Raw genomic sequence first — 19,162 nt, 5'->3', positions numbered from 1 at the left:
ATTCCCAGCACTAAAATCTGAGCAACCCACTGCGCCGGCCAAAACAGCGGTGTTATGATTGATGGTGCTTTTCTGAGTCTGCACCAAGAACTGCCGCACCAAGGCAGTGGCAAAACCGCCTCGCCGGCCACAAGAGTCGTGCTGGCGACCCGTGGGGCTCCTCCGCTGGAAATCTCCTGGTGCGTGAGCAACAAAAATTCGTCTGAAAGTGTGGCGTCCTCTCATTCTCTGTGTTTTCACTGGGAGCTACAATCCCGAGCTGCTAGTGATCAGCCATCTTGGATCTCTCTCCTATTTCTTTCATAGGATTTTGCGAGATTAAGCCACCAGAATGGTGCTCAGTGCCAAGTTGGGGTGAGGCTCACATTGAGCACAGGATATGTTTTGGGCTTATTGTAAAGGGTATGCTACCAATCCTTGGGCTTGAGATACATGTGTGGGCTCATGTATTTCTGAGTACAGCAGGGTACCTTCATTATGAGTATACAAAAAAGTAGAGCGCAAAGATGGAGAAAGATATGTTATGCAAAGACTAACCTAAGAAAGTAGGTGTATTTATACCAATATCAGACATGGGAAAGTGAACCTCCAAATTCAGGATAGTCATGAGCTCTATGGAGAGAATGAGATGAAAGAAGGAAGATTTACGCAGGGAGCTTCAACTGCATTTAGCTATAATCGTGTGTGTATATGTGTTGTGTGTGTGTGTGTGTGTGTGTGTGTGTGTGTGTATGAAGCAAATATGGCAAAATAATATATAAAGATCTATCCAAACTGGGCAGAGAGAACCTGTCTTAGCCAGCTTATGCTGCCATAACAAAATACTGTAGATTGGATGGCTTAAACAACAAATATTTATTGCTCATAGTTCTGAGAACTGGGAATTGCAAGATCAAGGCACCAGCTGATCTGAAATCTGGTGAGAGCCACCTTCCTGCTTTGCAGATTGCATCATCTCATGTCCTCACGTGGCTAAGAGAAACAGCTCTAGTGTGTTTTTCTTATAAGCACACTGTATTAGTCTGTTTTTGCATTGTTACAAAGGAATACCTGCAACTTGGGTAGTTTATAAGGAAAAGAGGTTTGGCTCATGGTTTCGTAGTCTGTACATGAAGCATGGTGCTCACACCTGTTTCTGGTGATGGCCTCATGGTGGAAGGTAAAGGGAAGCCAGCATGCCACAAAGGAGAGAGGAGGAGGTATCGAGCCCTTTTCAACAATCAGATCTTGCATTAATTCATAGAGCAAGAACTCACTCATTATTGCAAGAATGGCACCAAGCCATCCATGAGGTTGTCCAACCCAGGAGGACAGACATTAAACCTTAAAGCTCTAAAATAATCTTTGACTCCATGTCCTGCATCCAGGGCACATTTGTACAAGGGGTGGGCTCCCAAGGCCTTGGGCAGCTCTGTACCCTTGGCTTGGTTGCTCTCACAGGTTGGAGTTAAGTGCTTTCAGGCTCAGGGTGCAAGCTACTGGTAGCTCTACCACTCTTGGGGCTGGGGGGCAGTGGCCCCATTTGTAGAGCTCCAGTAGGCAGTGTACCAGTGGGGACTCTGCACGGGGGCTCCAACCCCGTATTTCCCCTTGGCACTGCCCTAGTGGAGTCTCTCTGTGGGAGTTCTACCTTTGTGGAAGGCTTCTGCTTGTCCATCCAGGCTTTCCAATACATCCTCTGAAACCCGGCTGTAAGCTGCCAAGCCTCCTTCACTCTTGCATTTTGTGTACCTACAGGCTTAACACTACGTAGAAGCCAATAAGGCTAGGGCTTGTACCTTCTGGAATGGTGGCAAGAGCAGTGTCTGGGTCTCTTTGAACCAAGGCTGGAGCTGGAGCAGTGGGGATGTGAGGAGCAGCCTCCTGGGGTGGTGCAAGGCAGTGGTGCCCTAGCCCTGGCCCAGGAAACAATTGTTTCCTCCTAGGTCTCTGGGCTTGTGATGGGAGGGACTCTCCTGAAGATTCCTGAAATGCTCTTGAGGCATTTTCCCCATGTCTTGGCTACTGGCACTTGGCTTCTTTTCAGTCATGCTAATCTCTCTGGCAAGCCAGTGCTCTACAGCCCACTTATAGTCTGTTGAAAATGCTCTTTCCTCCTCTACCACATGCCCAGGCTGCAAATTTTCCAAGTTTCTTTTTTGTTTGTTTGTTTGTTTGTTTTGAGACAGAGTCTCACTCTGTTGCCCAGGCTGGAGTGCAATGGCGTGATCTTGGCTCACTGCAACCTCCACCTCCTGGGTTCAAGCGATTCTCCTGCCTCAGCCTCCTGAGTAGCTGGGGTTACAGGCGCCTGCCACTGTACCTGGCTGATTTTTGTATTTTTAGTAGAGACAGGGTTTTGCCATGTTGGCCAGGCTGGTCTGAAACTCCTGACCTCAGGTGATCCACCTGTCTCAGCCTCCTAAAGTACTGGGATTACAGGTGTGAGCCACCATGCCCAGCCAAATTTTCCAAGTTTTTATGCTCTGCTTCCTTTTTAGATATACATTCCAACTTTTAAGTCATTTATTTGCTCCCATATCTATCCATATGCCACTTCTTGAATGCTTTGCTGCTTAGAAATTTCTTCTGATGGATACTCTAAGTCATCACTCTTAAGTTCAATCTTACATAAATCTCTAAGACATGGGCACAATGCAGCCATTCTTTGCTACAGCATAACAAGGGTGACCTTTGCTCCAGCTCCCAGTAAATTCCTAATTTCCATCTGAGACTTCGTCAGCTTGGCCTTCACAGTCCGTATTTCTATCAGCATTTTTTTCATTGTCAAGACAACACAATCTATCAGCATTTTGGTCACAATCATTTAACCAGTCTCTAATAAGTTTAAAACTTTCCCTCATCTTCTTGTCTTCTTCTGAGCCCTCCAAACTCTTCCAACCTCTGCCCGTTACCCAGTTCCAAAGCTGCTTCCACATTTTCAAGTATCTTTATAGCGATGCCCCACTTCTCAGTACCGATTTTCTGTTAGTCCATTTTTGCATTGCTATAAAGGAATACCTGAGACTCAAGTCATTTATAAAGAAAAGTTTATTTGGCTCATGGTTCTGCAGGCTGTACATGAAGCAGAGTGATAGTATCTGCTTCTGGTGAGGGCCTGGGGAAGCTTACAATCATAATGGAAGGTAAAGGGGAGCCAGCATGTCACATGCTGAGAAAGGGAGCAAGAGAGAGGGAGGGGAGCAGTGCCAGGCTCTTTAATTTTTTTTATGTCAATAGCCTGTGGAGTACAAGTGTTTTTTGTTACATGGATGAATTTTATAGTGGTGAATTCTGAGATTTTAGTGCAACCCATCACCCAAGTAGCAAATGTTGCACCTAATGTGTGGTTTTCTTTTATTCTTGGTCCCTACTCCTCCCCTTTCTGAGTCTCCTAAGTCTATCACTCTGTATGCCAGGCTCTTCTAAACAGCCAGATCTCACATGAACTCATAGAGTGAGACCTCAATCATTACCACAAAGATGGCACCAAGCCATTCATGAGGGAGTCCTCACGCTGCGCCATCTGCCACCAGATAAACTCACCAGAATGAAGGACTGGGAGAGGCATTTCCATTCATGTTTAAAAAACTTAGCAAACTAGAAATCGATAAGAACTCCCCTAATCTGATAAAGAGCAGTTACATAAAACCTACAGCAAACAAACATCATAGTTAATGGTGAATGAGTGAACGTTTCTCCGTAGATTAAGAGCAAGGAATGAATACCTGTTATTACTCTCCCCATTTCTTCTCACCATTGTATTAGAGGTCCTAGACAATGCAATCATCAAGAAAAAGAAATTAAAAATGTAAATGATAGGAAGGAGGAAATAGAACTGCCATAATATGCAGATGACATTTTGTGAATGTAAAAAAAGCCTAAAAGTATCTTCAGATGATCTAGTACAATTTATAAGTGAATTTATCAAGATCATTGGAAAAAATGTCAACATATAAAACTATATGTACAATTGTATTTCTACATATCAGGAACAACAATAAGAAAATGCAACCTTAAGGCTACTTACTAGAACATCAAGAAATGTACAAATAAAACAGGAAAAAATTGAACAAAATATGTACAAAACTCACTGTAGAGAAAATTACAAAATATTATTGAAAGAATGTAGAGACCTACATAAGACATCAAGTACTGGGACAAATAGATACATGGATCGGAATAAACAATCTAGAAATAGATCTACACATAGATTATTGGCTGAACTACAACAAAGGCTGCAGCAACATTCAGTGGGGAACAGATTCTTGGTGCTGGAGTGACCGAATAGCCTTGGAAAAAATAATCTTGATCTCTACCTCACATTGCAAGAATTAAAGATTGTGACATAAATGAGCCAAAGATGGACCCCGGATAGTGGCACTTTGTTGTTCACTTCTTCACAGCAGGCTGGTGCCAAATTCAAATTCTTACACATCAATTGCTTTAAATATATACCAAGTAATAATTTTGACCATTCAGAACCTGCCTGCTTTGCATACCCTGCAAAACTGCACCTAGCTTCTGCCAGCCATAGATAAAACAAACTCAGGCTATAAAAGACCCCAAGCTGCTGGTGCCCCTCAGAGCTGTCTGAGCCACATCACCTGGACACATAACCCCTCCTCCAATTCTGTTCTCCACTGGGAGTTCCACTGCCCTCTTCCCTTTTTTGGGCAGTGGCCCCATGCCACTGTCTCAGGAGGTCTCCTGCTGTAGGGAACTTCCCCTCTTGTACAACGTGTGCTGGTGCCACCCAAATGACCGCTTGTTTTGTAATACTGACATCTCATGATCATGTCTTTTCTTGTCTGAGCCCTGAAATCTTCAAACTTCCTACATGGGGTGATAAGGAGGGAATTTTTGGCAATGATCAAGGAATTGGTCAGTGGGATCATCACTTGGCAAATCGATACCAGATGGCTTCAAGTAGTTGGGGCTCAAATCCGGAATGCCTCCATATCAGTTTGGCATGGCATTGTTCTGTGCTCTGTTATATCAAGAATGCGGTGATAATTTTAGAGATAATCTCTAAGCCTCTCTAGGCTGGTCTTGGACTGACTGTGTTTATTCTCCTGTCTCCATTTATTTATTTTGTTTTATATTTATGAGACAGGGCCTAGCTTTGTTGCCCAGGCTGGAGTGCAGTAACATGATCACAGCTCACTGCAGCCTCAAAATCCTAGCCTCATGTGATCTTTCCGCCTCAGCATCCTGAGTAGCTGGGACTACAGGTGTGCACCATTACACCTGGATATTTATTTTTATTTTTAGTAGAGACAGGGTCTCACAATGTTGCCCTGGCTGGTCTCAAAGTCCTTGGTTCAAACAATCCTGCCTTGGCCTCCCAAAATGTTGGGATTACAGGCATGAGCCACTGCACCTGGCCTGTGTTATATTATTTTGTTGTGGTCTCTTCCTGTGCTTCATTACCCTGGTCATGCCAGTATTTGAGTGAATTCATCTCATTAGAGCTGAGTTTTGGGGTCAGAGGTGTGGTACTGCCTGGGGAAGGAGGTCAGCTTGCCTGCCTGGGGCCCCACTAGGCAGGTACCAAACACTATGCAGACTATAGGACCGCACACATAAAGGGGAGGAGTACACATCTCCGAACTGAAGGTGGCCTACCCTCACCCCATGATGGGCTAGAGTGGGAGGAGTTCCCTGTGGCCAGGCCAGTGATTTGGGGTACTCTGAGACAAGAGGACATCCCTATTGTTGGGGACCACTACAGCAGGTACATGAGCTGATCAGGCAGAGACCCTAGACTGAGGCCACTGCCACATGCACAGCTGGGGGAGATGCCTTTACAAGCAGTTAGCATGCCACAGCTGTTGTCATTTTTTTTTCTTTGAGGCAGAGTTTTGCTCTTGTTGCCCAGGCTGGAGTGCAGTGGTGTGATCTCAGCTCACCGCAACCTCCGTCTCCTGGGTTCAAGCGATTCTCCTGACTCAGCCTCCTGAGTAGCTGGGATTATAGGCGCCTGCCACCACACGTGGCTAAGTTTATTTATTTATTTAGTAAAGACGGGGTTTCGCCATGTTGGTCAGACTGGTCTCGAACTTCCGACCTCAGTGTGTGTGAAGCGTCCTGGTGAGAAGCAGTTGTGAGCAAGCCCAACATGTGTCCCCTGGCTGGGATTCAATAGGACAGGGGATGTGCCTGACTTGGCCTCCCAAAGTGCTGGTATTACAAGCGTGAGCCACCGCGCCTGGCCCGACATTCAGTTATTCTTTTGTGGATGTCATCTCTGTAGCCCCTTCGCAGAGAAATATCGATATCCCAACCCTTGGGCTGAGTCAGATAAAGCATTGCTTAAAGTGACCAAAGGCAAAAAAGTTTATGTCCCAGAACCTCCAGGCTCTCCAAAGGAGGTGGCTGTCCTATTGAATCCCAGCCAGGGGACCCATGTTGGGCTTGCTCACAGCTCCTTCTCACCAGGACGCTTCACACACAGGAGTGGGGAGTCCAACCTCCACGGACGACCAGAAGACGACCCTGGAAAGAGGACTTGCGCCCTCTAGTGGATGAGGCAGCACAATACCACCATGAGAGAGAGGAAATTATTCGTTTCCTTTGCCAGTGACCACCTGCAAAGTCAAAAAGACAGAAGACGTAACAGGGGAGGGTCAAGGGGAGGCCATTTCTTTTTTCTTTTTTGTTTTCTTTTGAGATGAAGTTTCACTCTTGATGCCTAGGCTGGAGTGCAACGGTGCGATCTCAGCTCACTGCAACCTCTGCCTCCCAGGTTCCAGCGATTCCCCTGCCTCAGCCTCCCTAGTAGCTGGGATTACAGGTGCCCACCACCACGCCCAGCTAATTTTTTGTATTAAGAGAGGCCATGTTTTATCTGGAGGAGGAGACACCCTCTGTATCACCCAGAGGCCCTGCCTGTCCTTAAGAACCTAGCCCAGGAACCAAATGAAAAAGCAGCTGCCTGGCTACAGAGAACGTATCCAACAGAGCATAGCAAGCTCCACCTGACAGGGGCTGAAATGAATCACTTGGCTGCCCCAGGACGGGATGGAAAAGTGGATTCTGCACAATTAGTGCAGAAGCTGGGAGTGGCCCGCAGGAGGCTTCGCACCGCAGTCCATGTGCACCTGGTCGGAGTGGATTTTGCATTTTTATGAATTGTGGTGGCTTGGAGAGCTGCCAACCCTACGCGAGGCCTCATAACCCCCTGGGCAGAACGGCGATGGAAAACGCTAGCTGAGGCCGAAGATGTCCTCCGTCAGCTCGGCACATTCCAGCGGGATTATCTGGTGGCAGATGGCGCGGCGTGAGGACTCAACTCCGCGGAGGCTGAATGGAGTGCTTAGTCCACACGGTAGCTTCTCAGGGAGCGCCTGACAAGCACAAGTCCTGCTTCCTGTCAGTGACAGCTAAGGCTAAACAACCCGCCAGCCCGTGGCTGCCCTGGATGGAATAGAAACCCATGGAGGACAAACTCACAGCCCAGTGTTGCCTGCAATTGTGAAAACAATGCCCCACCTGGCCCAAATCACAAGGAGCATCACCAGTGAGGCCGCCCCCTCCTAATCCAAATGAACCACCAGCAGCCAGGCCCCGGGTTGAGCGGGAACCCTGAGATGAACAGAAGAGGTCATCTGTTAGTCAGGGTTCTGCAGAGCAACAGAACCAATAGGAGGTGACGCGTCTACATCTATGTGGAGATATACAGGATGTATTATAAGGAATTGGCCCACACCGATCCAGAGGCCCACAAGTCCCAAGACCTGTAGTTGGCGAGCTGGGGACCCAGGAGAGCCGGTGGCCCGGGTCCAGTGTGACAACCAGCAGGCCTGAGGCCGAGGAAGAGCTGACACTTTAGTTCATGCTCCAAGGAGGGAATAAATGGCGTCTCAGCCCCTGCACTCAGGCAGGAGGAGGGGCTGACTCTGACTCACGGAGGGTCAGCTGTCTTGTTCTACTCAGGCCTTCAACTGACTGGGCAGGGGCCCCCCACATCCGGGAGGGAGGTCAGCTTCACTCAGTCTTCCAGAGAAAGGTTAATCTCACCCAGAAACACCCTCACAGCCACACCCAGAACAGTTTGGCCCAATGTCTGGGCACCCTTGTGGCCCAGGCAAGTTGACACATAAAATTCACCATCATGGGTCGTATGGAGTCCTAAGGGACAAGAGGATCCCAAATCCGATGTGCTCTGATAAATCGGTGGAACAACACAGCACGAGCCGGAGTGGGGGGAACAGCGTGGCAGGCCTCTGCCTCAGAGGCAGCCTCACCTTCACCACCTGCCTTGATCTCTGCCAGTGACAGGGGCCCGCCCCACGCAGATCCCGTGGTTTTGGAAGCAGGCCCCTCTGGCAGATGATCACCCTTTACCACATTAACTGACGTTTGCTCTCAGGCAAATGAATGCCCTGGGCGGGCTCTCAACAATGAGGGTGCTGGAATCTCCCTCATTCCAGGCAGCATTCAAGTTTAAAGGGCCCTCCCCAGGAGGCGGCCCACTGGGGAGGAGAAGCCAGGAAAGCATCATCACCCACTTCCCATTCCAGTTGGCCCAGGGTTGCTAAAAGACATTTCTGTCCTGGTCGTTGTCCCCAATCCGCCCCGTGTCCCATCGCTGGAATGGGCCCTCTCAGTCAGCGGGTGACTTCAAGGAACAGCCTAAGGCTCCTGAGTGCCGCTGCCGGGTGGGAGCAGGTTAACCAAGCCCCTTCCCCTGCGGGTGTCGGGGTCCACATGCTCCACAGCAGCGGAGGCAAGGCCTGCTGTGCTGACTTGGTTAGGGAAGGGGAAGGAACTCCTACCATCTCGCCTTCCAGCTCCCTGGTATGAGCTGTGCTGAAAGCCACTACTAAAGGGTGAGGCGAACTCCAGACTACGGAGCCTTATACAAGGCTGTCCCCTGGCTTGGAGCGCTTCTACCAGACATGGTCGTCTTAAGCCGACATTCAAAACAACCTGGCTAAATAGTTTGGAGCTAAAGACTGCTGACAGGTTCTGTTCCATGAAAATGGTGAGTCCCAGGACACTCACTACAATCACCTTCCCCTTTCAGGGCCAACAGGACACCTTGTACTGGTTGACCCTGGGGTCGTTCAGTCCCCCCTGCCCTGCCCCGATTGCACACGGGCTTTGCACACAAGACCTGAGTGCTGCCCACACGCCCAGCACAGTTCGGCTTTGTCATCGTATCCGCAACATCCTCCTCACTGAACTGACCAAGATGTTGTCCCACAGCGATCGCAGTCCTGAATAAGCACCTCACTGAGAGCCAATGGGCGGCTGCCCCTCCATAAGGTCCAAGGCTCCTCCTGGTCTGTTGAATTCGGGGGCTATGTGTGGAACTCAGAAGGGTAAACTGTCCTTTATCCTGTAAAAGACAAGCTCAGGCTGGGTGCGGTGGCTCATGCCTGTAATCCCAGCGCTTTGGGAGGCCGAGGCAGGAGGATCACAAGGTCATGAGTCCGAGACCAGCCTGGCCAACATGGTGAAACCCCGTCTCTACTAAAAATACAAAAAATTAGCCGGGTGGGGTGGCAGGCACCTGTAATCCCAGCTACTTGGGAGGCTGAGGCAGGAGAATCACTTGAACCCGGGAGGTGGAGGTTTCAGTGAGCCGAGATCACACCACTGCACTCCAGCCTGGGCGACAGAGACTCCATCTTACAAAAATAAAAAATAAAATAAAATTAAAAAGACAAGCTCCCAGAGGTACAGCCTCCCACACTGGCAAGGAAGCCCAACTGTGGCAGGCAGGTTTGGATTCCGGTGCCACCATATTCCCCACTTCCAATATTTGCTGGGTGCTATCTGTAGAGTCTCCCTTACCTATTCCACTCTCCAGCCGGGACCTGAGCAACAGAGGCCACATAAACACATGGAGGCTGTTACGTCATCTTCCCCACCTGCCCCAACGGTAGGACTCACAGTGAGAAGATCCAGCCGCGTCCAAATTTGCTTCCCGGAGCGTCTGCCCCAAATGCACAGGCGAGCACCTACCCATGGGCTTCTGTAGGTGGCTGCCAGCCTCAGCCCAAAGGTATTCGCCGTGAGAGAGGCACCACCTGGCAGCGCCCTGGGCACTTTGGGAAACCGAGGCCCTTCCTGAGACACAGCCCATCTCTCTGTACACTGAGATTCCTAGTCTGGCCGGCGCAATGGGAGAAGCTCCCCCTAAAACCGAATCCGCAAAAGAAGCCCCTGATCAAAATAGAAATGAGCTCCACAGGCTCCAGCTGAACTCTGCCCTCCTGGAGTGCCACCAGCCCATGAGCAAGTTGCCACGTGACCTGCTGGGGAGGCAAACTTGCCAAACCCTAGAAATGCCTCCACCCCCAGGCAGCAAACCACCTTGCCATGAATGTACCTATGCAACAATCTTGCATGATCTGCACATGTACCCCAGAATCTAAAGTACAATAAAAAAGAAAAGAAAAAGAAATGCCTCCACCCGTTGCTCGAGGAGACCAGAAGGAGGAAGACCACAGCACTCTCAAAACAAGAAAAGCAACGCCCTTTCTTTACAGATGGAGGCACATGGGGAATACGGGAGCCAGGCCATGACACCCGCAGCCCAGAACCTCAGTCAACCAGTCCAGTTTCCATGCGGGCTGAGCTGCGTGCACTGCTCCTAGCAACAGACCATGCTCTTGGCAAATATTTCCCCAAGGTATTTCACTGACTCCAGGTCAGAGGCTAATGGGTTGACTACATAGTTTGGGTGTTAGCAAAATCAAGGCTGAAAATACAAGACCCAGACATTTGGGATAAAGAGATGGGGGGGCTGTAAATTGCCAAATTCACCCTGCCCTGCCTATAGTTGTGCACGGTACCTTCGCTAACATTAAGCAAGACGCGGAGGAGGCGCAATATCATGTCAAGGACAAGCTAACGAAACCAGCGAAGCAGGCAGGGCTGCGAAGGAGGGCGAGTCCTCAGTCCCTGGGGACAAGCCACCAGACCCCTTCTACCAATGGGCACATGAGGTCAAGGCACTGGGGCACCATGAGGTTGTGAAAATGGGTTGTGAAGAGAGGAGTTGACCCAGCCGAGGGACATTTAAACAAAGTCACTAGGGACCTTACCAGCGCCAGCAATCCAGACATTGGGGCCACCACATAGGAGGAAAAATTTAGAGAGGAGAAGGGCTACATCAAACCTGGCAAACTGACTCCTTGGGCATCTCCCTGCAGCAGCTGGAACCGTTAAGTACACCTGAACAGTGGTGGATACCTACAAGGGCATCTATCGGCTTACCCATGCAAGGCAGCCACCTCTATTCATGTTATTGCGAGAGAATCTGTAGGAAAATGGCGTCCCCAAGTGGTAAAAAGAAAGTACTGCCCATAGGCCTGATCATTATGCCACATGCCTATGCCGTGACTACACCATATTGAAATTCACAATAAGAGACCACCAACAGGACACTGCCACCCCTGCTGGTGTACACGCCCACACTAGAGACAGTGACTGGCTTTCACAAGACATGGGAGCCCAGCGTTGTTACCACAGCAAAGGAACTTCCAGCTGGTACTTTCATCTTTACCTTCTTCCTCCTGGAGAGTGCAGGGCCGAGCCGCTTCCCTTCCATCCCGATGAGGATCTCACGAGGACCATCCACTAGGACCATCCTCAGCCTGTGTCTCCTCACCCTGTGCAGCAGGCATCTGCAGAGAAAGATGCCCTCATCCTGCCACCCACGTCCTCCACTGAAGGTACCATAGGACACAGCTGGACCTGTTCCCCACACCCAAATGGTTTATCCCTCCAAACCACTAATGCCACTTGAGTGATACCCAAGGGACAATCCAATCCCTACTCCTGGCCACAGATGACCTCTGACTTTAACCCCTATTGTGTTGCTGTGCCCTTTTCTTATCTGAGAAGCTAGTACCTTTGCCAGTGTCAAGTACACATCCAGTGATGGATCACCCTACCCTGGTCATCTGTATGCTACTGCTGACCAAGGTATATCTTTTTTTTCTTTTTTTGAGACAGAGTTTGCTCTTGTTGCCCAAGCTGGAGTGCAATGGTGCAATCTTGGCTCTGTGCAACCCCCACCTGCTGGGTTCAAGCAAATCTCCTGCCTCTGCCTCCGGAGTAGCTGGGATTACAGGTGCATGGCAGCATGTCCAGCTAATTTTTGTATTTTTAGTAGAGATGGGGTTTCAACATGTTGGCTAGTTTGGTCTTGAACTCCTAACCTTAGGTGATCCACCCACCTTGGCCTCCCAAAGTGCTGGGATTACAGGTGTGAGCCACAGCACCTAGCCTGAATACTAGTCATTAGGGGCCATCCAGTGATCAGTCTTTGGCCAAAATAACCCCTACAGGGTGTCAAATAATATCATAATGTGTTGAACCATTTAGCAAGACTGGTCTGGTGCCAAGCATTGACATTTTTAGTAATAGAGACCCTCAGGTAGATCTAAACCAAAAGAACTTTAGGTTGATTCTACATAATATGCCTTTTTTGTTAAGTTGTACAAAAGTGAGATAACCTCTGAATAGACGCCATCTCTTCCTCAAAGCTTTCTCAATTCCATTTTGGTGGAAGTTCAGTTTTAAAACATAAAATTCACAAAATAGTCTCAAGTATTATTTCAGTGGAGAGAGGAATCTCCACTTTTAGGGATGGTATGATAAGGAGTTTAGCTTTTTGTTTTCCTGGCCTATTGTGTTTGACATCTAAAAAGTCTCTCAGAGGTTGAGTTCAGTTACCTTACAAGTTGGTTGATCTATTACAAGGAGTTGGTTGATCAATTACAAGGAGTTGTTTTAAATGGAGGTAAGGTGTCACTGAAAGAAGGTTGAGACAAACCCAACAGTCAGTTTGAATGCATATTTTAGTAAAATCATGAGCAAATTGTAGGGTCAAGCCCTACAGGGTCGTGGGGTGTCCCCTATCACTGTGCTGAGGCACAGGATCTGAGAAACAAAGAGATAGGACACTGAAGGAGTGGAAAAGACAGCTGGGCTTGGTGGGGGGTGGGGGGCATGCCACCTATGATCACAGACAGGCGAGGCCCCGAAAGTCCAGGAGCATCTGTATTTATTGGGTATAGGTTGGGGGCAGGGTAGTGAGTGAGGTTAACTTAAGGATAGTGATAGGGTCAAGATAATCACGTGTGTGATAAGCAAAGGGTCCACCCGCATTAGGTCACCGAGGCAAGGAGGTGGGCCGTGTGCAGCAAGGGGTCCACCCTCATTAGGTCACTGAGGCAAGGAGGTGGGCCGTGCACAGCGAAGAGGGTGCAGTGTGCAATATCGCTTATCTGGGGGCAGGCTAACGGCCATACTTCTAAGGAATTCTACAGGAGGATGCTTTGAGTCAGCCCAGTAGTGACAGAGCTGACAGGGTCTACCGCCACCTGCTGGCAGCTTCTAATGATTTCTTAGGAGGGTGCTTTGAGTCAGCACAGTAGCTAGAGATTTGACAGGTTATACAGCCACCAAAGCACGATTATACCAGAGGGGTTTTAAGCCCTCTGATGCTTGCGGGCTTGCCCACCTGAGGCCAGCTTTCCACAAGAACTGGATGCAAGGTACTGCAACTCATCTTCGGGAGGAGTGACTCTTGCTCCAAGCCTGCCATACAGCAGGTATCTTTACGATACTGAACGCTGCCACCTGGGCTGCAAATTCTTGTCCTGGTATAGCTGCTGTTTTTTTCCCTTAAATCATGCTCTGCACCGTTTCTGCTCTAGACATTCCTCCAACTATAAGCAAGATAAGATTATATATATATATATATATATAGCCGCTTATTCCTTAATTCATGCTCTGTGCCGTGTCTGCTCTAGGCATTCCTCCGACTATGAACTAAGATATAATTATATATATATATGTATATATATATGGAAATAACTGAGTAGTAAGATAATCTTCAGGCACTAATTGTTCAGACTATAAACTAATACATTATATATAAAGGATTATATAAAGGAAATAACTGACTAGTAACACCATAAACTAAGATATTCTTCAGGTACGAATTGTGCTGGGGATCTGCTTGGCTCTCCTTCCTCTGTGCCCAGATGGGGGGTTACCCACACAAATTGCAATCCCATGTTGGAGTCATACCAAGGAGTGTCTTAGGATATAAAGAGAAATGCTGAAGATAAGGGCCTTATATATACCATATCAGGAAGTAAAACTTGTTTGGTAACAGTCCAGAAACTTAAACCACCAAAGAGGAAAGAAATAACTAGAAAAATAAGAAATAATATCCTGCAGATTGAAGTGTGACAATATGTGATCCAGGTGTCTTATTCTACAGGTCTTAGACAGAAGCTGTGGGTCTATTGGTCTTGGGTGGGAGCATTCACCTTCATGCTAAGTAAAACCCATCGAAGAGATCCATGTTCTGTATGATGTGTCACAGGGGTCCTGTCAAATTCCTAAGGAATAACAATGGGAAAATATCTCAGAACTTACAGCACCGTTTATGCACCAAAGGCGGAATGGTCACAATGTACAATCAGCATCGCTTATTGCGGAGGGTGTATTTCCATACATGAAAGCCTATTCTGTTCTGGAGAGCACCAAGTTGTGTGTCTGGGCTTCTAGCTGAGTTTAAGAATAGGAGCTTGAAAGAGGGTGGAGGACAAGGGAAAAACCCCTGTGGTGGCATGATCAGAAGGAGCCTTCTCAGAATGAGGATGCCAGTGCTAAATTTAGTTGTGTTTCTTTGAAATAGAGAATCCCTCCTATATCACTACAACATTATGGAAAGTCATCTACTGCTTGTGAGCGCATGGTGTGTGTATGTGTGTGTGTGTGTGTGTGTGTGTGTGTGTGTGCATGTGTGTTTGTAAATCAAGGCTGAATTCTACCATTGGGTTCAAAAGGTGCAGGAGAACCAATGCAACATAAGAAAAACTCCAAGGAGAACCCAAACTGAGTGAAATAAGCACATGCCTAGGAAAACATGTAGATAATAGACTTACATGTTGTTGCAAGTGGCAGGATTTCCATTTTGTATGGAGGAATAATATTCCATTGTATATATACAGCACATTTTCTTTATCCATTCATCTGTTGACAGATCCTTACATTGTTTCCATATCTTGGCTATGCTATTGTGAATAATACAATAAACATGGGGGTGCAGATATCCCTTCGAGGTACTGATTTCATTTCCTTTGGAATATATACCCAGAAGTGGGATTACCAGATCACAAGAGGTTCTATTTTTAATTTTTGACAAACACCCATACTATTTTTTATAATGGCCATACCAATTGACATTCCCATCAATAGTACACAAGGGTTCCCTTTTCTCCACATCCTCACCAACACTTGTCTCGTCTTCTTGATGATAGCTATTCTAACAGGTGGGAGATAATACCTTATTATGGTTTTGATTTGCACTTTCCTCATGATTAGTGATGTTGAGCATCTTTTCCTATACCTGTTGGCTATTTGTATGTCTTCTTTGGAGAAACGTCTATTTGGGTCTTTCGCCCATTTTAAAATCAGGTTGATTTTTGCTATTGAGTTGTATGAGTTCCTCAAATATATTTGATATATAGTTTGTGTATATTTTATGCAGAAACGTTTCAGTTTGATGTAGTACCACTTGTTTATTTTTGCTTTTGTTATAGGAGCTTTTGGTGTCATATCAAAAAACGTCATCGCCAAGACCATGTCAAGGAGCATTTCCTCCATGTTTTCTTCCAGGAGTTTTATGGTTTCAAGCCTTACATTAAGTCTTTAATCCACTTTGAATTAATTTTTGTGTATGGTTTAGGATACAGACCTAATTCCATTCTTCTGCAAGTGAATATCCAGTGTTCCCAATACCATTATTGAAGAGACTATCCTTCTCCATATTGTGTATTCTTGGCATTCTTGTCAAAGATTAGTTGACCCTAGACTCCATTCATGGTAAGTGCCCTGTACAGGTGTACCAGTTTTATCTTTTATACTACACTTTTTCTATGTTTAGATACACAAGTACTTACCATTGTGTTACAGTTGACTACAGTATTCATTCTGATTAACTCAGAATCAACTGATCTGTGATTTTGACTACATACACCAAAGTCCTTTACCTTTGCTATATTATTGCGCTATACGCAAGTCATAGGTCCTGTCCATACTCAAGGAGAGGGAATTATGAAAGGCATGAATACCAAGTGACAGGCATCATGAGGTCACCATAGGGTCTATACACCACAAGGTGCACCACATTGTAAATGGTTGGTATTTCTTTACATGTATTTAATCTATAGATTCTCCTCTATAATGGCATTTCTTACAATGGCCATTACAAGAGACACATATTGACTGGTTCTCTCTCTCTGTCTCTCTCTCTCTCGTTTTGAAACAGGGTCTCACTCTGTTGCCCAGGTTGGAGTGCAGTGGTGTGATCATAGCTCACTGAAACCTCTGCCTCCTGGGCTCAAGGGATCCTCCCACCTCAGCCTTTCAAGTAGCTGAGATCATAGGCATGTGCCACCATACTTGGCTAATTTTGTATTTTTTTGTAGAGACAGTGTCTTGGCATGTTGCCCAGGCTGCTCTTGAACTCCTGGGCTTCAGTGATCCACCTGCCTCAGCCTCCCACAGTGCTGGGATTACAGGCATGAACCACCACAGCTGGCTGGTCATCTCTCTTGTTATAATGGTATCAGCTGTTGATGATCAGTTTCTATATCCATTAATTCACCATGGTAAAATCTAATTCTTTTATTCTTTCTATAACTGTCTCATTTCATTGAAGTACAGTTCACTTAAGAAAGGATAAATGCTTAATTATTTCCTTTTCAAACCAATTATCAAATAATGAGATGATTCTCTAGCATCCTCCAAAGATTACCAATAATATTTTAAAAGTGTCATTGTGAATTCATGAATTTAAACCCATTTGGTGTATTTTGATCCATTACAGTTATTATTCCTATTGATGCATAGTTGTTCCATCTTTGGCTGATGGGAACATATTTGAATTGGCTTTTGAGTCTGTTTGACATGAATTTACTACTATTTGAGAGCTTCTTTTTCTGTTGTTCCTGTTTCCCACTTTACCATGTCTCTTTGCTGCCCAGACCTGGAATCTAAGTGCATCATCTACATTAGGATTCACACTTTGCGTTGTGCATTCTATGGGTTTGGACAAATGTAAAATGACATGTACGCACTATTATAGTATTATCCAGAGTAGTTTCACTGACCGAAAAATCCTCTGTGTTCTGCCTATTCATCCCTCCTTCTCTACAACCTCTGACAATCTGATCTTTTTACTGTCTCCATAGTTGCGCATTTCCAAAATATCATATAGTTGGATCATACAGTATATAGCCCTTGTAGACTGGCTTTTTTCACTTAGTAATATACACTTAAGTTTCAGCCTTGCATTTGCATGGCCTTAATAGCATCTTACTTTTTAGCACTGAATAATATTCCATTGTCTGGATGTACCCCAATTTATTCATTCACTTACTAAAGGATATTTTAGTTGCTTCCAAGTTGGGGAATTATGAATAAAACTGCTACAAACATCCATATGCAGGTTTTTGTGTGGACACAAATTTTCAAATCTTTGAGTAAATACTAAGGATCACAATTGCTGAATATGATGAGTGTGTTTAGTGTTATAAGACACTGCCAAACTGTCTTCCAAAGTTACTGTACCATTTTGCTGTCCCACAAGCAATGAATGAGAGCTCCTGTTGCTCCAAGTCCTTGCCAACATTTGGTGTTATCAGTGTTCTGGTTTTGGACATTCTAATAGGTGTGGTGGCATCTCATTCTTGTTTTAATTTGCAGTTCCCTAGTGGCATATCATGCATGAACATCTTTTCATATGCTTATTTGCCATCTGTATATCTTTTTTGGTGAGGTATCTATTGAGATCTTTTGCCTATTTTTAAATTGGGTTGTTTGTTTTTCATTGTTGAGTTTTAAGAGTTCTTTGTATCTTTTGAATAACATATCTTTTGCAAATGTTTTCTCCGAATCTGTGGCTTGTCTTTCTATTCTCTTGACACATTTTGTTTTTTTTTTTTACATTGTGCACCTGTAGGATAAATTTCCAGAAGTGGGAGTGCTTGGTAAAAGGTAAATAATTTTCTGATTTTGTTAGAAGCACCAAATTAGCCCCATAAGAGCTGCACTGTTTTTATTTTGTACTTCCAACATCACTGTATGAGAGTGCCCGTGTCCCCGCTCTCTCCTCGACTGGGTGTTCTTTTTTTTCCCGATGTCGTAGGTAAAGGATAATACCTCAGTGTGGCTTAACTAACAAATTACCCTCAAACTTAGCAGTTAAAATAACAAATTGTAATTATATCACAGTTTCTGTGGGTTAAGAATCCGTGAGTGGTATAGCTGGGTGCCTCTGACTCAAGGTTTCTCACGAACCTGCAGTCAAGATGTCACCCGCGGATACAGTCATCTGAACGATTGGCTGGACCTGGGGGGAGGATACACTTTTAAGCTCACTCACATGGCTCCTGAACAGAGGGCCTCAATTCTTTGTAGGCTGGTGAGCTAAGGACCTTGGTGTTTGCTACACTATGCGGGCCTCTCAATACAGCCATTCAAAACATGGGATCTTTCTTTTGTCAGTGCAAGTCAGCCAGCTAGAGGGAGTACCCAAGACAGAAGCCACAATCTTTTCATAACTTAATCTTGGTTGTATCTTCTCATCACTCTTCCTGTATTCTCTTCATTGAAAGTGAATCAGTAAGTCCAGCCTACACTCGGGAGATGGGCTTACACAACAGAATGACTAGGAGGAGGAGGGTATCATTGTGGCCATCTTAGAAGCTGAATACCATAAGAAACATTGATCTACTACATGTTGGTGAAGATGTACAGCAACTGGAACTCCCATAAATTCCTGGTAGGAGTGTGAAATGGTATAACCATTTCAGTTCAGTAGTTTCTTGTAAATGTCAATGGTTCAATAGTTCGACTGTTTCTTGTAAAATTAAGCATATACTTACCATGTGACCAACAATTCCACACCTAGATTTCTTAAATCATGATCATTCATGAATGTGAGATATGGCAAGGTTTCTCTTCAAACAGCCTGATCCTTTAATTCCCAGTTACCCTCCCCCACTTCTCTTTCTTCTTCTTTCCTTTTTCTGCTTTTACTACATGCCCAGGTGTGCCACAGCACCAGTGGCATTATCAGCACCAGCTCACATTCCTTTCCTTATTTGGGAAGAGATTGGCCCTCCAGCTCGCTACAGAT

General features: G+C 46.0%; 1 long non-coding RNA gene across 1 annotated transcript; it reads left to right on the top strand.

The window, feature by feature from the left end:
* The first annotated feature begins 2,323 nt into the window (after nt 1–2,323).
* Nucleotides 2,324–13,214, top strand: LOC119469890. The gene is made up of 3 exons (XR_005198743.1): nt 2,324–2,335; nt 12,990–13,130; nt 13,184–13,214. It is a non-coding gene; the product is annotated as an uncharacterized LOC119469890 (long non-coding RNA).
* The last annotated feature ends 5,948 nt before the right edge of the window (nt 13,215–19,162 follow it).

The sequence above is a fragment of the Cebus imitator genome, unplaced genomic scaffold (genome assembly GCF_001604975.1).
Source record: "Cebus imitator isolate Cc_AM_T3 unplaced genomic scaffold, Cebus_imitator-1.0 Scaffold961, whole genome shotgun sequence".
Classification (NCBI taxonomy): Eukaryota; Metazoa; Chordata; class Mammalia; order Primates; family Cebidae; genus Cebus; species Cebus imitator.
This window is presented reverse-complemented; position numbering and strand designations above follow the sequence as displayed.